The following is a 7089-nucleotide window of genomic DNA, read 5'->3' on the forward strand; positions in this document are numbered from 1 at the left end:
ACGTTTGGAATAATGGCCATACGGTTCCGCCTATTTCTAACACCGATACACATGGCGGAGTATAAACTCAATCACATCATCCTGGCTTGCTGTGTTCTCCAAAACTTTTTACGGAGAAATTCTGTGAACTATGCTGGCTCAGTTGGGCCTGAAGCCGGAATTATTAATCTCAATGAACCAACCCTGACGGCTCTTGAAGCTAGCCGTCCTGGCTTGCCCCTCCAGATTGCCCGCGCGGTCCGTCTAAGATACATGGAATACTTTGCGGGTAGGGGGGCCATCAATATGCCAGACAATGTCTGAGACATTTTTTAAATAAAAAAATATTTTAAACTGAACAAATATTTGCTTAGATTTACTGCTTGTCTTTCTTTTAGCTGACCCTGACTGAAATTTTGGGAGTCCTGAAAATGGCGTGATTGTGTCAAATTAGAAAGCACCGTTGGGTGTTATTTACTAAAGGCAAAGACACTTTGCACTACAAGTGCACTTGAGACTGCACTGAAACTGCACTTGTAGTGCAAAGTGGATTTGCCTTTAGTAAATAACACCCATTGTCACTGAAAACACCAATTTTACAACAAAAAATGCTTTTGAGCATTGAAAGAAGAAACCACACATTGTTTAATCTCAATCTTTTTAATCAAAGCACAATCACATGTGCATTTATAAAAGGTTTTTAAAACAAACAAACATGTTTGTTGTATAACAATTTTTTAGGTGACATTAAAAGTAGAAATGTCCTTTTAAGGTAAAACAGGCATGTTAAAAACCAACAAGAAATACACAAATCTGGAACTTTCAAAGTTCAACTTTTGTAGAACTTGAAGGCAATATCAGACATGAGTATTTATAAACTGTGTTTGATATTACGTTCAGATGGGGTGAAGTCACCCCTGGAACAGCCAAATTTTGAAGATACACACAATTTGCCGAATGTCAACATGTGCTAGCTACCATCATGGGGGATCAATGGATATGTTTTGTGGGTGCAACCCCTTCCTCTCAGCTACTTTATTATTGAGGAAGGGGTTGCACCCCCCAAAACGCATACATTGATCTTCTGTGATGGCAGATAGCACATGATGACACACTCTGTGCATCTTCAAAATTTGGCTTTTCAAGAATATGTCAAAAAATGTGAAAAATATTTTCTGGAAAAAAAGCAGAAAAAATTTCGAGGGGTTTTAAACTCTCCCTAAAACATCAATGATGTTCTTCATTTTGTTTTGAACATCACTGATGTTTTGCTTGATATTTTCCAAATCCCTATTACACCCCATGATCTTCCCGATCAGGATCTGGGTACATTCACTGGTGAAATTACCTTCATCCACAACATCATGATCACCTAAAAATATAGAAACAAAAACACACCATGTATTATAAATATGCAGGCATCCATCTCTTACCTGAGCCCGTGGTCGCAAACACTCACCTGTTGTGGTGACAATTTCCACCACGTCTCCCTCCTCCTTCTCGTGTTGGCTTTGTGGCATTTCCACTTCTTCATGAGGTGGGGGGTCTGTTGTCTCCTCTGATGAGTGGTGTCCTCCAAGTCTTTTCTCCCCTATGTAAAAAAAAAATAGGTATACTTAGCACACAGATATGTGATGGCAGGAATATGAAACATTGCTTGGAAGTGGGGCACAATTGTCTATTTTGGCAGAGTTCCAAGATGAAGAAATATTTTGTCACTTTGTCAAGCTTGAATACTTACCTGTTTTGTACAAGCTTCACAGATGGAGTCAACCCTATATTATCCACTGGAGCACCTGTGTGGGCCCCCTAATAAAAAGGGTGTTCTGGTGTCCCACACTAGTGCTTCAGCGTCCAGATGTGTAAACAGCTGCTGAGTGTCCTCTCCATACACAGAATCTAGTTTGCATTTCATTCTAGTTACAAACCCATCTAGACAAAAAAATTATTTTATGAGAAGTAGGTCAGAAAAAATGTATTGAAATGCATCTGGACAAAACATGGTGTTTTATTGGCCGAACGAACAATGTTTCCTACGAACGAATAATGTGTCCATGAACATGAAAGTTGCCATTTTAAACTGTACAACATTAAAGAAAAGCACATGGAGCAGCACAAACGTTTTAAAAATAATGAATAGGAACACAGGACAACTACTTACTTTTTTGCAGCACTCTCCTTATCCTTCTATACTGATTGTGCTTCCTTAATTTGAGGTCCGACCACCGCTTCCTTAGTTGATCCTTGGATCGACATACCCCAAAATTACGGTGCAGACTCTTTACAACTTTTGCCATGATCTTGGCCTTTCTGACATTGGGGTTGGAGTAAGGTCCATACTTCCCGTCATAGTCTGCCCTCTTCAGGATGTTGACCATCTCTATCATCTCCACAAAGGACATATTTGATGCCTTAAATCGTCTCCTCCGGGATCGTGACGTTTCTGCCTCTGGGCTTTCCTCCTCCTCCTCGTTGTTGCTGTAATTAGCATGCACCTGCTCTGTCTCTGCCATGAGCTCTTCCCCACTGCGCCGAACGAGAAGGGGCGAGGAATAGACTAGAAAGAATGTCAAGGGCGGGCGGAGTTTCACGCATGCACAGTGTATATAAAGCGTAACACGCGTGTGTAGTACGTACGATCTGTGAGCGGAGGAAGGAGTATCGGAAGCGCCGATCGTGATAAGGAAGGTAACATTTAAACTTGGGCCTATACTGCTTAAAGATTGATGTCTATATTGGGACAAGATTTGGAGAGTTTAGCCTGACATTATGGTTTGTCTTGTGTTGTGTCTTGCAGAGAAAACGGATGGCTTCAATGACCACTACTTCCTCCCCCTGTTCATAGACAAGTACAGGGAGCTGCCCTGTCTGTGACAGGTGAAACGTCCACATTATAATCATAAACAAAAGAGGCAGGCAGCGCTGGAGAAACTGCTGGAGTTGGTGAAGCCGGTGGTCCCCACAGCAACCATCCCCTATTTAACCGGTTCAATACCGGGCAATTTCACCCCCTTCCTTCCCAGGCCAATTTTTAGTTTTCAGCGCTGTCGCACTTTAAACGTCAATTGCGCGGTCGTGCGACGTTGTACCCAAAAAAAATTGACGTCCTTTTTTCACCACAAATAGAGCTTTTTTTTGGTGGTATTTGATCGCCTCTGCGGTTTTTATTTTTTGCGCTATAAACAAAAGAAGAGCGACAATTTTGAAAAAAACACAATATTTTTTACTTTTTGCTATAATAAATATCCCAATTTTTTTTTTAAAAACTAATTTTTTCCTCAGTTTTGGCCGATACGTTTTCTTCTACATATTTTTGTTTAAAAAAATCGCAATAAGCGTATATTGATTGGTTTGCGCAAAAGTTATAGCGTCTACAAAATATGGGATAGATTTATGGCATTTAAAAAAAAAAAAAATTTTATTTTTTTAGCGGCGATCGCGATTTTTTTTGGTGACTGCGACATTATGGCGGACACATCGGACACTTTTGACACATTTTTGGGACCAATCACATTTATACAGCGATCAATGCTATAAAATTGCATTGATTACTGTGTAAATGTGACAGGCAGTGAAGGGGTTAACCACTAGGGGGCGGGGAGGGGTTAATGTGTTTCCTAGGGAGTGATTACTAACTGAAGGGGGAGGGGACGCACTAGGGGAGGAGACCGATCTGTGTTCCTCCGTTCTGGGAACACAGATCGCTCTCCTCAGAGCTGACAGGCTGTGGATCTGTGTGTTTACACACACAGATCCACATGCCGGCCCGGTTAACGGGCAATCGCGGGTGCCCGGCGAACATCGCGGCCGCCGGGCACACGCACCGGGTCCCGAGGAACGCGGCGGGCGCGCGCGCGCGCTCCCGGCGGCGCGCGCGCGCCCCCTAGACGCCCGGGAATCCCAGGACGTCATATGACGTCCACCCAGGATGGGAGATCCCATCTGGGGACGTCATATGACTATGGGCGGGTAGGGAAGTGGTTAAAAGCCAAAATTAGTGGCCTGAGAAGCACTTATCTTAGGGAGCGCAAGAAGGTCCAGGATTCCCAGAGATCCGGAGCTGCAGCAGATGACGTTTATGTCCCCAGGCTGTGGTACTATGAGAGACTGCGATTTCTGTCAGACCAGACTGAGGTCAGGGAATCCCTCTCAACCTTCCTTCCACTCTTCCTTCCACACTATCTTCCACCCCAGCTGAGGCTTCCGATGTCCAACCTGGGACTTCCAGCCAGGAAGAAGTGGAGGAGCCCAGCTTGAGCCAGGTATAGCATTGTTCTACAGATTTCTCGTCAATAAATAAATGATGTTTACTAGATGTTATTATTGATCACTAATTGCTGATTTAATAAAGTGTTTTACATATCAATAGACAGTAGTGGGCAAAAATAATTGGGACAAGAATGAAAACTGCTGGGCTCAGAATGATAATCTGTTATCATATACCTGTTATTTGTTAACATTCAATTTGCAACAGTCATGAGATGAAAATTGTGTTTGATTGATGAAGAAAAAACTATGTCCCTTTTTCATACACAGGAAGACCTCAGCCAGGAGGAGGCTGGGGAATGTAGCAGCCAGGAGGAGGCTGTGGAATGTGGCAGCCAGGAGGAGGCAGGGGTTAGTGGCAGCCAGGAGGAGGCGGGGGTAAGTGGCAGCCAGGAGAAGGCCGGGCTCACAGAATCGCAGGTTCCTCCCCTCCGCCTTCCAAACAAAAGACCCAGGAAGGGTAGTAACATGGAGGATTCAGCACTCAGGCTGATTCAGGAGGCTTCTGCGTGCCTCAGAGCCACCCCCACTCATGAAGAGGCCTTTGCCTCCATGGCTACCACCAAACTGCAGGACATGCAGGAGGGCCAATGCCTCATGTGTAAGGAAATCATTTATCAAACATTAAATAAGGGGTTGAGGGGCGAAATCACACCCAATACCCACCTGAGTGAGAGTTATCATCCTCCTCCTCCTGCCACAACTCCACCACCACAGAAACTGTGTGGAAGGAAGCGTGGAAGGAAGACAAGAGAGTGAAGGCCCTGGGTTCAGTCTGGTCTGACAAAAGATGCAGGCTCTTGTATGATCACAACCTGGGGACATGTATGTCATCTGCTGCTGTTCATGATCTCTTGGATTTCTGGACCAGATTGTACTCCCTTAGATATGGACTCCTCAGGCCACCAATTTTGCAGTAAAATAGTTGATGTGTGCCCTGGGGGCCAAAGGCTTTGCCAGTTTCTGCTGTTTCTCCAGCGTTGCCTCCCTCTTTATTTGGTTAGGACCTTTTAATAAATTTTTGTTTTGATTCGTTATACTTGCCTATGTGTGTTTTCCTTCAAAAAGGACAGTTTGTTTGTGAGGAGGCAGGTACATTTCAAAAATACAATGTGAAATTAACAAGAGACACCAACACCAAGCAACCTCCTTGAGATTAAATAATACAAGATAATAATCGTGTTGCGGTAACTTGACACACAAAACACACCCAAAACTATTCTGGAGTAAAAAAAAATAAAAAATTAAGAATAAAAGACAAGAGCAGGCTTTAAAAAAAAAACATATTTAATATAAAAACATCCAAAAAATAATATTTTTTCGGTAGATGTAAAAATATTATATTGATGAAATCACGATAAATGATAAAGAAAATAGTTTGTGAGAAGTCTGTGTGAATATGAGCAGCAAAATAACTTCATTCTTCTAGCATTATAAAGAAGAACGGAGTGCGCTGCATTAAACAATTTAAAACATTGCAGCGTGACGAAAGTGCTATATCCACTCCGAACACTAATTTTACCAGACCGAGCTGTTCCGTCTCGGAATTTATTCTGAGCATGCGTGGCACTTTGTGCGTCGGAATTGACCACATATGTTCAGAATTGATGCAATCGGATTTTGTTGTCGGAAAATTTTATAGCCTGCTCTCGGAAAATCCGATGGAAAAAGTCCGATGGAGTCCACACACAGTCGGAATTTCCGACAACAAGCTCTGATCACACATTTTTCATCGGAAAATCCGACCGTGTGTACAGGGCATTAGTCTGCATTCACAAATCAACGTTTGGATCGCGGGCTGAATTTCCACGAATCTGCCTACGATTTGAAAGCACTGATGTGTGAATGGCAAAGCGCGGGACTCGCATTTGAGATGCCATTCATTTGATTGACACCTCAAATCGTGGAAGGGCGCGCCACGATTGTCGTTCGATAAATCGCGCTGCAATCACAGCAAAATGCATCGCAGGAAGCATGTCGCCCAAAAAAAGTTCAGGAGCTACTTTTGGGTGACATGCTTCCCGCGATGCCTGTTGCCGCGATTGCAGCGCGATATCATGCGACAATCGCGGCAGACCCGCACTGCGATTTGAGGTGTCATTCGAATGGATGGTATCTCAAATGCGAGTCCCCTGACTTGCTATTTACACATCAGTGCTTTCAAATCGCGGGCGGATTCATGGCAGATCTGCCCGCGATTCAAAACGCTGATGTGTGAATGCAGCCTTAAGCTAGGAGAAGCATTAGACTCAGGCCACTTTTCAGAGGCAGTGAGGAGGCGATATGATGCCTCTTCATCACCTGTTTTAACCCCATAAATGCTGCACCAACGTGCCACAACTACATGAACTGCACACAGTTGTGGTGTGTTTGCAACATGTCCTCATTCATTTGAATGGGTTATGTTCAGTGATTCTACAGTTCGCTGAGCGTGACAGGAGTGATACTTTTTGTCACAGGCATGATACAAAGCATTAAGGCCATGGCATGTAAGTGCCCCCATCTGCTGCCTTTGAAGCTTAAGGATGGGCAGTAGGGTGGGTGCTCGATGGCTCAACCGCATGTTGCAAATGCTCGCAACTGTAACTATAAACCAGCTTGTACTAGTGTATCTGTTAACTGCACACGTCCGAAAATCAGGGCCACTGATAAGGCAGTACAACTGGCCCTGTTGTACCAGGCCCGAGCCCCATCAGCTTAGCAGGGGGGGGCCCCGGCAGCTTTTTAGTTCAGTTCTGCCAATGAAAAAAAGTTGCTTACTAAACTACAACCCCCTTCCTACTTTCTTAGGGGGGTGTATAATTACTTGTATCTGGGCCCCATCAGGTCGACAGAGGGGCCCAG

This window comes from Aquarana catesbeiana, linkage group LG01, assembly GCF_042186555.1.
Source record: "Aquarana catesbeiana isolate 2022-GZ linkage group LG01, ASM4218655v1, whole genome shotgun sequence".
NCBI lineage: Eukaryota > Metazoa > Chordata > Amphibia > Anura > Ranidae > Aquarana > Aquarana catesbeiana.